The following is a 17108-nucleotide window of genomic DNA, read 5'->3' as shown; positions in this document are numbered from 1 at the left end:
CATTCAGGCACCCTGTGATAAGAGGTGTTTTCCCATCCCCAGACAGATATTTGCTACTGTTAATCCCATCCCCCTTCCCTCCCCCCCATGGAAACTACCTTTCTGCTTCTCTGAATTTCATAGACACAAGAGAAATGCAAATGTAGCTCTCTTGAGAGGTTCTTGTGTGAGATCTTCAGAGAGACTTTTTAGAGCTCCCAGAACTGGTTTTTTCTTTGTTGTTATTTTGTTTTGTTTTGCTTTTAGTTGGAATCTCACTCTGTCACTCAGGCTGAGTGCAGTGGCACACTCACAGCCACCCCAGCGTCACTGACCCGCTGGGCTCCAGCGATCCTTCAGCCTCAGCTTTCCAAGAAGCCTGAACTACAAGGCGCGTGCTACCATGAACGGCTAATCTTTTGATTTATTGTAGAGATGAGTTCTCACCAAATTGCCCAGGCTGTTCTCTAACTCGTGGGCTCAGGTAGTCCCCTCACCTCGGTCTCCCAAAGTGCTGGGATTGCAGGCTTGAGCCACCGCGCCGGGCCCCTGGAACTTTTTAGAGTTCTCGTCTTCTTCCTTTTTCAGGGTCCCCTGCATATCTAGATCTAGATCTTTCTTATTCTCCATTTATCATTATTTCCACCAGAGGCTTGCTAGCATCTCCTTGCTTGGCGGGCTGCCATCTTTGTTGCATTACTAATATAGCAACAACAGCAACAGCAACAACAACAAAAGGCTTTGCTATCTTTTTCTAGGTTCACTTTTATTTTGCTCTCTCAAATGTTGTGAGCAGTCTACTCCCCTAGTTATCCAACTTTTGGGCTTATCACCACTCCCCAGTTCTTTCTTCTTCTCTAGATACAGGATATAAGGGACAGTCCACATGCTGAGAAACATCTTATCAGTTCTCTTCTCTCAGGCACCTATAACATTTCAAGAATGATTCTCATGGCGTCTATGCTTCTCTTGAATCCACTGATCTCTCCACAAGATTGGTTCATGGGTGTTTCTACAAGGTTCACTTGTGGAATACTCTCCTGTTTTATAGAATGGTTCCAAATATTGATTGATTAATCTTTATAGAATCTGGGAGTACTTAGTGTCTCCTCCTCTTTAGTATTGGATCTAAGAAATCCAGGGTCATGGCAAAAGGAAGAATCCCACTACTACATGTATTTTTTTTTTTTTAATATCCTCTGTCTCTCTCCTTTTCTCTCTCCTTTTCTCTTCTAATCTCCAGTTAAAACAGGTTGGCACATACCTACTAGAGCATACACACATTTTTTTCAATGCATGGGAATTTAGAAATAATAAGAAAAAATACCTAATGTTAGCCCTCATATTATAAGTAAGAAAACTGTATCCCTGAAAGTTGTGTGTCCAGAGTTGCAAAATGTGTCTATAGATTTTAGTTGGAGCTCAGTCCCATTCATTCATAGTTGTCTATGCTCATAGAATCATAGACTTGGTAATTGACTGGAATGCTATCTAATTTAGCCTCTTATCTAATATAGGAATTCTAAAATTCATTGCAGAGATGCTTACCCAGTTACTGCTTAAGTATTTTCAGGAACAAAGAGCTCATCATTTCACGGGGTAGTTAATTTAAATGTTGGGCAGTAATCAATTATTAGAATACTCTTCATTTGTAGAGCCAACATCTGTCTTCCTAAAGATTCTACCCACTAATACTTGTTCTGTCCTCTGAAGCTACACAGAATGAATCAATAACTTTTTCCACAATATAACTGAAAATATCTTAAGATAACTGAAGACCCCATCATGTTCACCTAATCCTTCCCTTTTACAGATTAAACATACTACTTTCTTCAACTTTTCCTTACATGACCATTTTTGCAGGGTCTCTCCCTGATAGTTGCTTTACTGTACATTCTCTTGAGTTTTAATAATTTTATTAAAATTCATGGCCTAAAATGGGAAATTGATATTCAATGTGTATAGAATTTCAGAACTGCAAGATGAAAAGATTCTAGAAATCTAATGCACAAGAATATGAATGTAGTTAACACTACTACTACTGAACTCTGTATTTAAAATTATTAAAGTGTTAAATTTTATGTTATGAATTTTTACCATATTTTTAAAAACATAAAAAAGTAATGGCCTGATATTAAACAAACTATGGTATCCTGTATGTTGTATTTCTACAACAGGCCATAGTGGGTTTATTAGCTTCAGTTATTTAGCTTCTAATCTTCTTATATTAAGGTCATGTTGGATGGTGGGTAGCCTTATCACGTAACCAACATGTTGAGTTCTCAGTCAAATACTTAAGCTTTTACTATAAACTACTTTGTTTTTTAAGGATTCTTTTAATGTTTACATTTTAAGTTTCCTTCATGTTTTATTTTGATAGTCATCTGATTCTCTCCTATCCACACATTTCAGAATATGTACATGGGTGAGGTCCTTTCTGTCCCAAACTATCATTCTTAGCCCCCCATCCTCTTAAAACTCTTAACCTCTCTGCAGTTTTATAGTTTTGAATTCATCATCCATCATACTAATAATGTCTTTCAATTTTGTGAAATTCAAAGATTTTGTAAGCATAACTATTAGGGCTTTAACCAAATCATGGCAACAAAGTCGTGAAACTTTTGGTGAGCAATTAAAAATGTTCTTTCAGGAAAAACTAACCCAATAATTCAAACTCTGCAGATACAGTTTTGAATCAACTGCTCAGTTACCTAAATTTGCTGTCATCTTGCACGTGTTATACTTTCATCTGTCATAAGAGGATTTTTCAAAAATGGTGCTAAAAAAATAGAGGGACACTCTGTTTAGGGCATTGTTATATACCTCCCAAAAATTTTATCAGAAAATAACTGTTATTTTGACGTGACATGTTTTTATTTTATTTGTGATCAAAGTTTCTTTATAATTATAAATACAGACAAAAATATTTTAACAAGTTATTCCAGAATTGTCAGAGATTTACATAAACTTAACTTCTCTAAGTTTCAAAATTTTCCCTCTGTTTTAGAATTTGTGCCATATTATTTGCCATTTTTCCCATTTTTAGTCATCTTTCTCACATTACAATATTTCCAAAATTATTATCAATATTCTAAGATCAAAAATGTTTGATGTTTTATTACTTGCTTGATAATTGTCTCAATAGGGAGATAAATGTACTTTTAGCAATTAGGTGCTCTATTTTTCTCTTTTTTTTGATTGGGAGCTTTAATTTCTTTTCAAACCTGTTTATTCTTCACTTTCTAGTCTGACAATAATTATTTTTACTAAAAGGGTAAAAAGTAAAGAAATTGAGAAGCTCTTTTTTCTGCCTGTGTCCCGCGGATGTATTCTTGCATCCCAGACTTCCTTGCTCTATTTTCCCCTTGTTTCATATATTTATATTTAAAGTCTTATTATTTTTTTAGAAGAGGTGTGCAAGCTTCTGCTAAGTTGCCTTCCAGTTGTTCTTATAGGTCTATGACATTCTTTTGCATCTGCTTTTGGTTATAATTCCCTCATTTGTCTAAACTTGAATAGTAAGGACCAGGCTGCAGAGATGTGGAAGGTTAAGCAGACAATGGTGAATTATATTAGGTGAATTATATTAAAAACTATGTAGAAGTGATTAAAAAACAGTTCTAGTTGTTTGGTCTAACTCAGCATTTCCCCAAGTTCTTCCTTGAGGATATGAGTTACCTGCATTGCTTGTTGCTGATATTCTCAAGCTCTTACCCACCACCTCAGTTCAGTAATCTGTATTTTGTGGGAAAGTGCTTCTTGTGATTCTTATTTTAAAACAAGATCAGATAATTTAAACTCTATGATTTCAGCATTTTCTACCAACTGGAATTTGCTAGGGATACTACAGCAAAATACCATGAACAGATGACTTAAAACAACAGACATGTATTCTTTCATAGTTCTGGAGCAGAGAAGTCCAAAATTGAGCTGTAGACCAGGCACAGTGGCTGATGCCTATAATTCTAACACTTGGGGAGGCCAAGGTGAGAGGATTGCTTGAGCCCAGCAGTTTGAATCCAACATAGTAAGACCTTGTCTCTACAAAAAAAAAAAAAAAAAAATTAGCCAGGCATGGTGGCACACGCCTGTAGTCCCAGCTACTCAGGAGGATAAGGATAATCACCTAAGTCCAGGAGTTTGAGGCTGCAATGAACCATGATCATGCCACTGCACTTTAGCTTGGGTAACAGAGTGACACTCCAACTCAATGTTTATATAAATCAAAGTGTTTACAGGGTTTCCTTCAAAGGCTCCAGGAGAGAATCCTTGCTTGCTTTTCTCAGCTTCTGGTGGCTATAGGCATTTCTTGGCTTGTGGCAGTATAACTCCAATCTCTACCTCCACCTTTATATGACCTTCTTCTCTGTGTCTTTGTCAAGTCTTACTCTCCTTTCTCTAATGATACCAGTTATTGAATTTAGGGCTCTTGAGTGATCTCATCTTGAGATCTTTAATTTCACATATGCAAAGACCCTTTTAAGGTTGTTGATCAATTGTATTGGCACAAAAATATCTTAAACAATTGGATAAGCAAAACAACCAATTTAGAAATCATATATATGCACTTTTATACAACTGTTATTTATATACACAAACACTCCAAATTATACTCACCAAAATGTTTATAATGGTTAATTCCCATTGACTTTACTTTCTTCCTTGGGGTTTTCTGTACTATTTTACTCACACTCCATATCCAGGTATTATTTTTTAAGTGGAAAAAAATGAAAGTATTTTTTACTGTGAAAATTAACAAAACAACAATATCTTCAGTAGGTTCCTGTATGGTTACAATGACAAAGCAGAGCCACAATAAATATTTAGATAGTTACAAAGACTCTATTTCTAAATGAAGGCACATTCACATTGATACATACAATTAAACCTACTACATCTAGGAAACAATGGTATGCCCAATACCACCAACTAAATTCTAACAGAGACTCAGGCATAGGTGATTTTTAAAACTTGTCCAGATGATTCTTACATGCACTCAGGTTTGTGAAACACTTTCCTAATGGTTATCGTTGAATCCCTGATTCCTGGTTAACTTCTTTCAGATACTCTCTATTATATCCTTTCAAGCCTCTATTAGTCTTCTTTTTGTATCCTTCATGGTGTAATAAAAAGCAGTGACAAAACTGTATTGAGAAAATGGAAAGTGTGGAGTACTAAAATAGAGTAAAATTTCTCATTTTTAATATAGACCTTCAAGTGATACAAAACTAACAAAAATTAATTAGTAAAATATTGCTTATTGGTCAGCTTCATAAATATTTTAGTAAATATTTCTTTTAAAAATATTTGCAAAACTATATGCCATTTGTGATTTCTTTCTGTTCAAATAAAAGTCATTAATTTTATTTAATTAGTGTAGGAGAAAAAAATCTATATAATATTCTTTCTTTTCTTTGGAAATTATTGAGACTAGCTTTGTGACCTAAGAAATGATTTTGTGTGTGTGTGTAGAATTCCTTTCTGGACTCAAGGAAAATATATATTTTTTAAATTTTCTAGCTGTACTTTTTTTTGACAAGTAGACGAATAGACAGACTGATGGATGGATAAATGATACAGATTTATTAATTTTATTGTTATTATCCTACATATCCTTATTGGTATAGTGACTGCTTAAGGATAACTTAAAACATAACAGCTAATTTTACTGAAATGTATTTTGTTTTTTATATATAAAATGACTCTAATGAAAACAATCTCATATTGTTTGCATAAGAATTGACTAGGAAACACAAAAACAACAAATTCCAGTGTTTGGATAGTTAATTATATCACTCTCCCTTAGTTAAATGGTAGATTACTCTCCCCTATGTTCTTTGATTCCATTAATAAGTTAACATCAGTGCTGATCTTATTCTATGATATTATTTAAAATATTGGTTTATATATCATATAGAATTGCATTGAAAAAGAATTTACAATGATTTACAAATATGAATCTTGCTAAAAATTCAAAATGTGCCTTGGAATATTGACAATAGTAATAGAGGTGTGTAATTTCATATATAAACAATCATATATTGGAGTATAATAAAACATCTGGACCCCTGATTGATACTTTCTGACTTTAGTAGTGAGCCCTCATAAATAAGGACAAGGCACCCTATTACAATAACTGTCCCTCAGTAAACATGTGTAAGTCATAAGGCATGACTAGGTTTTGTAATGCTTTCTTACTCTTGGATTTAATGCCCGGGATTCTTGTGGGCCTCCTTTCATTGAGTGCATGCTTCATTTTCTATTTTCTGTCTATTTAGTGATTTTTATGTTTTCTGTGTAAGTAAACATTCAAAAATTGTGCTAGTTCTAGGGATGTCTGATGCTGTACACTCAATGACACTGATTTCTCTTTGCAACCAGGGTCTGGCCGTGTGAAACTCAATGACAATCTGATTTCTTGGGAAGTTTTATTATGTTTATGCATGGGATGGTGGGAGGTCTATCACTAGAATAAACTAGCGTGAGGGCTTAAAAACCATTATAACTATACCTTGAACTAGTATTAATGTAATAACCAAAGTTGTCTATTTTTGGTAATATCAAAATTAAGTATGATTCATTGGAGTGTCATTTGCTTCTCTTTCCTCTGAGTACTTTGCTTTCCTTGTATATAAAAGAAGAGTCAATTGCCTGGATAATCTATGCATTGTCAAGATATAAGAATTGTAAGTGGACACCAGCCAATCCACCATAGAGCTAAGAACAAGGAAACTCAAAGCATATTGTTTGCAGAGGACAGTCAATGTGTACAAGCAAGTTGATAAAAAATACTCATGTTAATAATGTGCTAATGTGTCAAGTAGTAAAAATGAAACAAACAAACAAAATGTATCCCAGGTAACCTGACTCTTACCACAGGTCCCTGATGTATATTCCTTGTGCCTCCACACTACTAAAATTTGTAATTGCAATGCATGAGTTAGAATGAGAAAAACATGATGAAATGCCACATCACATACCATTTTTTATTTTCTGGAGTTTTTAAAAGTTGTAATTTTAAAATAAAATTTGTTATATTCCTTTTCTCTTGGAATAGGTTGCATATTATGTACAACCTCTCCTCCAAAAAAGACTAAAATTTCCTGAAATGTGGTCTTAATTTACTTGAGGTACTTCACATATATTTTGGGTTTAATATAAACTATAAATAAATTAATCAGTGGTGATTTTATCTGCTGTATTTCATTTAACATTTCTAAATTATTAAAGCTGCTGCTTTCTTTAATCACTTTTGGAGATGAAAATCTAAATATATTGTTTAATTATTAGCTTTAGGATTAAATTGAACATAGTTTTATTATAGTACTAATTATTTTAAGTACTAGGGAGAACTATCACTGCTAGATAAGAATCCGTTCTTTGAATTTAAAGATTTTTCTGCTGCCCTGAAATGTGTAAAAAACAGAAAATAAAACCTGAATCTTTCATGTTTTTTCAGTTTCTCACTTGGCTAGTTTCTTCCTGTCAATACTTATATACTTATGTTCAACTTTTCCCCTCTTAAAAAATATTACCACCAATCTAACTCTCTTTTGATTCTATCTCTCTCATCAGCTATCACATGAATTCTTACATTCTTTACATTTAGATTTCTTGGAAAGTTGTGTAAAACTTATGTACCTATTTCCACTCAATCTACTGAAACTAGAAATTTATTTTCCCCCCAAACCTTTCTCTGGTCTTTGCTAACCTCAACAAAGATTAAAAAAAGAAAAAAATTTAAATAGTGCGCTTCAGTTTGTTTCTAACTTATTATCTTGAGCAGTCCTCAATACTGTTGTCCTCCTTGAAGCACTTTCTCCTCTTGACTTCAGTGACCTGATATTTTTTGGTTTCACTCTTTTATTCTTTTGGCTCCTTTTCTCTCTGCCTAACGCTTGGGTATACTTTTACTGTTTTCTTTGAGATAGTGGGTAAATTCATTTCTAAAAAGTTCTTACATCTGTTTATTTTGGGAGAGGTAGATTTTTCATTCTAGATTCAATATTATCAATTATTTGCAGCGCAATTCAGGTTTTATAAATTTGTTCTTCCTATTCTAATGTTCATTACAATGCTTCTATATGTGAATTTATTATTACTTATCTCAAGATAGGTTTTATTCCCCCTGAATCTAAACTCATATCTCTAATAAATTCTGGGAAATGTTAAGAAATTATTTTAATTTCTTGATTGTTATCTTCATTTTATCTTTTGCATGTTTTGGGAACTATTAGTTTAATGTTTAGAACTTTCATTCTATTGTCCATGATTTTTAATCTTTTTAATATTATTCTTAATCTTTGAAATACAACCATGGAAATTTTCATCAGATACTCCAGTTTAGTAATTCACACTCCAAGTGAATTATACTAATTATACTAATTTATAATTTAACTCTCCATACAATTTGTATTTCCAAGACCCTGGTTGCCATATCTAAATGTCCTATTTGGATGCTTTTCAAATCTGTCTGTTTTTTCTTAGTGTGTATTTTTATATGGTTTTTGTTTTCATCTTTACATTTTAAATAAATGCTGACTACCAATTTTATAGTGCCTGTCAGAATTCAGTCTATAGAGACTTCAGATACTGGTATTAATTAAATATCTGAAGATCTTATGATCTGATGCTACTGGTGGTTTGGTCTGCTGAATTTCAGTCACCAGATTTTTCCATGCCTTTTTTATGTTTAAAAAAAATTTTTTGTGTGTGATTTTAACTTTAAGTTTTTTAATCCCTTATGGAAATCTTAGGAAGCCTGGCTCATGGTCATGTGCTCCCTGGGTATCTTGCCCCTCCCACTGAAGTGTTCTATGCCCTGAATTAATTTTTATTTAGATTTTTCAATTTAGAATTCCTGAATTATGGAAAATATAACTTGTGATTATAATCTCATGATCATAAATTATCAAGGGATACTGTTTTCTTTCCACTTACAGTCTAAGCTGAGATGTCTCTTTATACTAGGAGTAAATGTTATCTAATCCACCCCTACACTTACAACTTAGACTTTAAGGGTTCTGGATTTATGTTGAGATCCACACTTTATGTGGAACTAAAGTGTTGGTATTAATATTCAAGCATCTAGATTACATATTCAACTTCCTTTTACTGACTTGAAGGCAAAATTACACAGACAAACACACACAGACACATACACACACACACACACACACACACACACACACACACACCCCAGTTATGTAGTTTACTCACTGTTTTAGTTTTCAGTACCCTTTACATTTCTGGGCTCTGAAAGTTATATTATTTTCTTACACAGTTACCCATATATTAAAATATTTGGTTGTTATTTTATCTCATATTTTTCATTTGCCTACCATCTTGACAGAATTACTTAATATTTTTTTCTAAAACTTTTAGAAGTCTTATTCCATGTACACGCCCTAGGTGTTCTCTTTGACTTCTAAGGTTTTATCATTTTCAAATCTGCTTTTCAAGCCTATTTCACTACTTCTGTCTCACACCCTATTGCAACTATTTTAAAATTCTTTCTTTTTCTCAAGCATTGTATATACTCTCACTTCTGGGCCTTCAGAAATCTCAGTCCCTCTTTTGATAACATTCTAAAAGAATTCTTTCCCCTTCTGTTTATCTGTTTTGATTCAAGCATATTGTTCACATCAGCTTTTATATCATTTCCTCTGGAAAGCAATACTTAATAACCATTCAAGATTAGTTTAACTGCTTCTGCTGTGTACTACAATAACACCTTATACTACCTATATCATAACATTTATTAAAATCATTTTATTGTATTTTAAATGTCTTTCACTGATAATAGATGTTGAATACCAATATTCAACATTCTTTTCCCAAGGCCTGGCACTATTTCATTTATTCACTCTTGGTAATAAATCTTTAAAACCTAGAACTTGATCTCATCTAAAATTCTCTATAAAATGTCTTTAATGAGTAAAACTTTTGAGTAATTTACTCCTCAGTTTTGCAAATTAAGGACCTCAGATTATAGATGCCAGGTAACTGCCCAAGTTCACATGGTAATTAGTTATAAGACCAGTATATGAATCCGGGTTTATTTCCCTGCAAAGTATATGTTTTTATAAGTGTTATTTTACATGCTATATAAAATGAGGGTTTTTTTTTTTTGCAATAACAGTGAAAGAGTAAGGAAATGAAGACAATTTGTAGTACATTACATTCATGTAAGTTTCTTAAAATGTTTTTACTTTATTGGAACTTTTGAAGTCTATTCTAAACAAGTACCAATTCTCAGGAGTCACAACTAATGTCAGTATCTAGAAATGTTATTAATTTTCTCAGTGGGTCTAGTTCTATAATATGTATAATTTTTAAAAGCATCACTTTTCATAACAATATTGAGTCATACACATTATTGTAGATAAACATCTGAATCAGAGTTTTAATGGAAGACAAAAACCACAAAATGAAGAATTTAAGTTTTAATCTTTTCCTAACTTATCTTAGCTATTAATATAATATTCTTTTAAAAGTGCTGGTATGATCCACATGGTATAATGAAAAAAATAATGTATTTTGGCACCAGTGAGGCTAATATTTAAATTTTACTGCCACTTGCTGGTTATGTGCTGTGTCCTTAGGCAAACAATACTGTTTTCTTCTGCGAATTGGGGTTAGAAATACAATTGCAGGTAGGTTGCATACACACAAACACACACACACACTCATTATATATACACACAAACACACATATATGTCTCCTAGTACAATATATTAAATAAATAATAATAAGCAATGTATTACTATCTTTTTCTAGTAAAGATAACACCTTCCTAATGCTAGATTATTATAATATTCTTATGTTGTCATTTATTTTAAATTGAATCTCCTGTGCATTTTCCACATACTTCATCATGAAGTTAAATTCATGTTGTGTACTACGTGATTCAAGCAAATCTGTGACAACTGTGTTTTGAGATTTGCTAACAAATTACTTAGAAATATTCTTTCTGGGATCAAGGAGGAGGAAAAAGTAGGAAAATTACTAGGTTAGAGATAGGAAAGAGACTGGAATTAGATCCAAAATCTATTTTCCTGAGAAACATTCTTCTAAGCTTTGTATATTGGATAAATATAAGTACCATACCAACCATGATTATCCTTAAGAGAGAAAGAAAATTGTAGTTATTTATATAATAGCATACATATAACCTGGCAATAAATTTTAACTGAAAGATACAATAGGTAAATTTAACACCTGCAACAATAGAAAATTTTTTAACAGTATTTAATTCATATTAAATATTCTGTGAGGTTATTCTATGAGGTTTAAGTAACTATCAATAAAAAATATAGTTTTCTTTTCCTCACTGTAGTTGTAACATGATCAAATGTGAGCCACTTTGATTCATAATTTTTCTTTTTTTCAGAGTTAATCTGGTAATTCTTGAAAGTGTCCTGCAATTTGTGTTCAAGGAATAACCAAAGTCAGATAATGCTTATGCAAAGTCAAGACAGAAAAAATTATGTGTAACATTTAAGTATTAAGTATATTAGAATTCATAATTTATTAACAGAACAAGCCTCCAGAAACAAACTGAAATATTCAAATGCTACGTTCAACTTTTAAGTAAACATGAATATGAAAGGACAGGAAAAATGTTAGATTTAAGACTTTTTTAAGCTAGGCTCAGTGGCTCAGCCTGTAATCCCGCGCCTTTGGGAGATTGAGGTTAGTGGATTGCCTGAGTCCGCGGGTTTGAGACCCGCCTGGGCAGAGAGACCTCATCTCTACAATAAATCAAAAAAAAAAAAAAAAAAAATCAGCTGGGCGTGGTAGCGCATGCCTGTAATTCCGGCTACTTGGAAGGCTGAGGCGGAAGGATCACCGGAGCCCAGCAGGTCGAGGTTGCGGTGGCCAGGAGCGGCCACTGCACTCCAGTCTGGGCGACAGAGTGAGACTCCAACTCATAAAAAAAAAAAAAAAAAAAAAAGATTTTTTTATATTGTTTTATTTTTTAGAGAAAAATGATATTGCAGTTAGACCTAATTTCTTTACTACCATTAGACACTGGTGATAAAATGCTAATAAATTATGAATACAGTATTTTCCTACATTAGAAATAAATGAAGGGCCTTATATTTTACTTAAAATTATAATAATTTTTTTCTAAAATGTTTTGCACATTTGACTGCATTATTAAGCAGAAAAAAAAGTCAGAGAAAATTTTAGCATTTCTTTATTAGTCCTATCATTTTTCTAAAACTCAGGGTGTTTTTTTTTTAAAATAATGCTTTGATAACCCCAGAAGCTATTCAGGTGGTGAACCCTATTTTCTGCTACATTAAATTATTTCAGGGTGTTGTGCATTTCTGAAAAGTGTGTCCTCTGACTTCATCTTGAGGATTTATAGGGCGTAAGAGATCATGTTACAACCAAAAAATCTATGACCAAAGAGGCTGAGTGATTTACCCAAGGTCATACAACTTTGGGAATGAAACAGAAATGAAACGTTAATAACTTTACTCCTTTGCATGTTTCCCTGCAAATAAGGCTTTTATGCATGTTTCCCTGCAAATAAGGCTTTTATTATCTTTAGCAATTTACCCTCTGCTTTTTTCTAGTTCCTGATTATTTTTCTCTATAATAATTTTCCTTTTGGTTCTATAAACTAAGTTGGACTACAAGGTTGACAAGAGGAATTATCTAAGTATTATTTAAAAAGAAATTTTATGTGATATGCAATTGTGTAAGCAAACGTGTGTTGTGTGTGTATGAACTGTAGACAGAAGAGTTTGAAGATGCACTGGATTTTGTTTTTATTTATTCTGAAATTTTTCTTATCTATTTGGAGTTAATTTCCAGTGTAGTTTTTGGCTATTATTTATAGTTAGAATCTAACAGTTGGAAATAACTTTAAAGTTTCCTTGGAAAATTTCCCAACCAATGAAGTATCGCTGTGTTTCAAAAGTTTCCAGTTGCTTGGGATGATTTATGTTTTTTTTAGCAAGACTTATGATATTGATTAATATGATCTTAATTTCATAGAAGATAGATAAAATATGTGAGTTAAATTGCTATAGAGTCAAAAGGATGTAATTTTATCTTTAAAAATTAGGTATTATCTATCAGATCTTTGAGTCCACATTGCATTGTTTACTCATTTGAACCAAAACTTTAGTGTAATCTTTGTGTAAATTACTTGGTTTGTGTCTATAGTACATCTTCCATACTACTGTAGATCTACTAAACAGTTATCATTTATCTATGGAAAAATAAAACATGTTTTGGATAACATTTGTGTTGATCCTTGAAACAAAAACATAAGATCTCACTATCTTGTCAAGCAACATAAGAAAATTTCTTAGAATATTGATTAAATTATGCCTTGGCATTTCACCTTTTTTTTTCTTTTTTCTTTTCTTTTTTTTTTTAGTATTTTCCCTTGCTTGGCAGAACATTTGCTGAGTTACTTCATGGATAGCTTTGATAGAGTCTTTGTCTCCTTTTTACCTGTCATCAGTGTTGGCCTACTTTTTATTTCTTTTTTTGAATCCCAACTAGACTCTGATGATATTGTTTCTTTTCCCCCGCTTTGGATCTTTTAAAATTATTTTTATTTTAGATGTAGAGAATACATGTGCATGTTTGTTACATGGACATGTTATGTACTGGTGGGGATTAAGTCTCAGGTGGCCCATTCCCCCAGATAGTGAACATTGTGCCCAATAGGTAATTTCTGAACCCTAACATCCCCCCTCTCCTCTTCCTTTATTGGTGTCCCCGGTGTCTATTATTCTCATGTTTGTGACCATTTAGTGCCTGAAAATGAAGGCGATCATGCGGTGTTTGGTTTTCTGTTTCTGAGTCAGTTTACTTAGAATAATGACCTTGAGCTTCATCCATGTGGCTGCAAAGGACTTGATTTCATTCTTTTTTATGACTGTGTAACATTCCATGGTGTATATGTACCCCATTTTCTTTATTTAGTCAATTGTTGGTAGGCACTTATGTTGATTTCATGGTTTTGCTATTGTGAATAAAGCTACAGTTAATATACAAGTACAGGTATCTTTTTTTATTTATTCATTTATCTTTCTTTGGGTAGATCTTTGAAAGTGAGATTACTGGGTCAAATGGTCATTTAATTTTTAGTTTTTTGAGAAATCTCCATACTGTTTTCCATAGCAGTTGAACCATACAATTCTACCAACAGTGAACAAGCGTTCCCTTTTCTCCACAAATGTGACAACATCTGCCAGTCTTTGACTTCGTAATAATAGTCTTACTGACTGGTGTGAGGTGGTATCTCATTGTGGTTTTGTTTTGCATTTCTCTAATGGTTGCAAGCATTTTTTCATATGTTTGGTAACTGCTTGTGTGTTTTCTTTTTAGAAATGTCTATTCATATTCTTTGCCCATAATGGTGTTAGTTGACTTTTTTATGTTGAGTTGTTTGAATTCCTTGGAGAATAATTTCCATTCAGATGCCAGTACCTCAGACAGACATACTCAAATGTAAACTCATACAAATAAATTTCTCTTTAAGAACTAAAGAATAGGTAATCAAGAATGCAGGTAATCAAGAATATCAACCAGATCTGTCATAAGGCCACCACTTTTCCTTCATGTTATTTAAAAAAATAATATCAATTTATTGCATCAACTAGATAAATTACCAATAGTAAAGATGACTATCATCTGAAGACTGTTCACTGGTTGCCACTTCTGGTCACCCTAGCTGACTCTCTTTTCCTAGCTCTGCTGCTCACTAGGGAGAGTTCTCGTATGCTCTAAAGTTGATTTGCTGTTTTACCACTTTAAGAATGAAGATAAATCTTCTAGCTTCTAACTTTAAGATATGACTTTTAGGAAAATATGCACGATAAATTGTTACACTATCATGCAAAATTAACTTGCTCTCATTTTACTCTTAATCTCAACTACTCATGATTTCCAAGAGCTATGTTAATCCAAATGTCTAACTTTAAAATATAATAGTTTTGAACATAAAAATACAGACCATTCTTGAAGAATTACAGTAATAGCACTTAAAAATTTTTATTTTCTGAAGATACCATCACCAATGTACTTCATTAGTTAGAATACTAAGAAAATGCTCAGTCACCTAATTTAGAGGGGAACCCCTACTTAATGTACTATGTAAAGTCCTCAACTCTTAAGAAAAATCAGGAATAGACCTACAAAGTATGACAAATATTATTTGGTGAATCTGGTATAATTTGCCCTATCAAAATAAATAAAAGGTTGATGGGTGTCACATAACTTTAAAATAAGAAAATAAATGCTAAATGACTGAAATTTTTAACATTGTAAAACTATGAAGGAGGGACTTGTATGAACAAAAGCTTGTGAACCAAATCCTAAAATTGTAGAAGTATTTAGGGAGACATGTTTTTGATAAACATAGTACTATTTTACATAATGAAACGATTTTGAAAAATGCTTAATTTTATGCTTAATATACGCTAAAATATGGAGAGCATAAAATAACAATTTAGGTACATTCATGAATGGTAAATGAAAGCGAGAGAGTAAATTAGCAATAGAGTGTGGTAGAGGAAGTGATGAAAGGAGAGCTTGAAGAATTGAATTCCAAGACATGTTTTTCCTTGAGGAGATACATAAAGCCTTAGGCAAGCCTACTTTGTCTGAGTGGCAGTTGCCTTCAGGCTAAAATGATTGGACATAATCAGTCCATTTTTTAAAACAGACATATACATTTTTGTTATTCATATAGTTTTCCAAAAATACTTCATATAGTTTTCCAAAAATACTTCTCAAAACTTTGAAATTGAAACAATAGGTAGAGTGATTGATGTATCAATAGATAAGAGATGAATAAATTTAGCTGAAGGAGTTTGGGCAGTTGAAGTCTAGACTGCGCTTAACCATCAGTTTTCCTTAGTAGCCCTGAGACAATCCACAGAATACAATTTAAAAATATTTATGGTCCCTTTCATCAAATAGATTCTATGATTCTTTATCAATTTTATTAAAGAGAAAAAACAAATATATGCCACAATATATTATTGGCTGTAGGTGTCAGAGAAACAATATTAAAGAATAAGGATCACAGATCTGTCTTAGTGTATCAGTTTATTCTGGTTTTATATCACTGAAGTGATGGAGTTTCTTGCTGTTTTTCATTTTTGTTGTTGTTGTTGGTGACGATGATGATGATGTCTATTAAGTGAACTCTTTTGTGTGAGGATTTATAATGCTATGTATATTCTCCTGGGAACAAAAAAGTCTGATACTGAGCAACTTGCATAAACGCTAGGTGACTTACTTTCGCCACATATGAACTAGAGAAAATAAAACTTTCTCTTGGGAAACATTAGTAAGCAACTTCAAATTCCTTAAGATAAACTGTTTAGAAATTATATTTTTCTTTGATTACTATTACCCCTCTTTATTTTTTTTGGCTAACAGTCTTAATTATCAGATTTTATTATGGCAACATTGTCTCTTGGATTCACTAATACTTCAAATTGGCTAATTATCTCTTTTAAAATTCTTTTTTCTACACTAATTCGATGCTTTTTATTATAATTATCTAAAGATTAGGAAAGGAGTTCTCTCGACTTCATTGGATAAAATTTCATTTTGAAATCTAATTCTTTGCTCTTTTTCAGGCTTTTCTGTGCTTTTTTTTTTTTTTTGGTAGATTTGGAACTCATAATTTCTTTGTAATTATATGATACCACACTGATTTTATTGAGTTGACATATATATATATATTATATATATACATATATATGTTGCTTTTACCTTATAATGTTGACATCTCTCAGATGCAGAGTTAGATCTGACGTTCCTGCTTTGACTGTCTGTGAATCAGAAAAGGCCTTCCTTTTAAAACTTAAATACATTATTTTGCGGCACCAGAACGTTGTGTTCCTTCAGTTGTTATTCACTGAGTGGAGGTTGAGTCCCTCGATGCAGAGAGTTGACATCTATTCATTTTTCTTGCAGTATAATGACTCCAAATGATCCTTCATCAAATGATTCTCTTAGGCTTTCAGTCACTGGAAAGTACTCATTTAAAAGATATTAAAAGTATGTGTATCCTATGACCTCAAGAAGTTACAGTCATTATATTTGCTTTTCTATAGTTTCTTCTGTGTCTTTTTAGAGAACA

The 17108-nt window shown here is 32.4% G+C and overlaps 1 protein-coding gene across 1 annotated transcript in view; it reads left to right on the top strand.

Moving 5' to 3' along the window:
* LRP1B (LDL receptor related protein 1B) overlaps positions 1–17108 on the top strand; it is a 1912798-nt gene that overhangs the window by 1173193 nt on the left and 722497 nt on the right. The window lies entirely within an intron of this gene.

This window comes from Carlito syrichta, unplaced genomic scaffold (assembly GCF_000164805.1).
Source record: "Carlito syrichta isolate Samal-C Ts95f unplaced genomic scaffold, Tarsius_syrichta-2.0.1 Scaffold301673, whole genome shotgun sequence".
In the NCBI taxonomy this organism is placed as follows: Eukaryota; Metazoa; Chordata; class Mammalia; order Primates; family Tarsiidae; genus Carlito; species Carlito syrichta.
The sequence above is the reverse complement of the archived record's forward strand: the minus strand, read 5'-3'. Positions and strand labels throughout refer to the sequence as shown.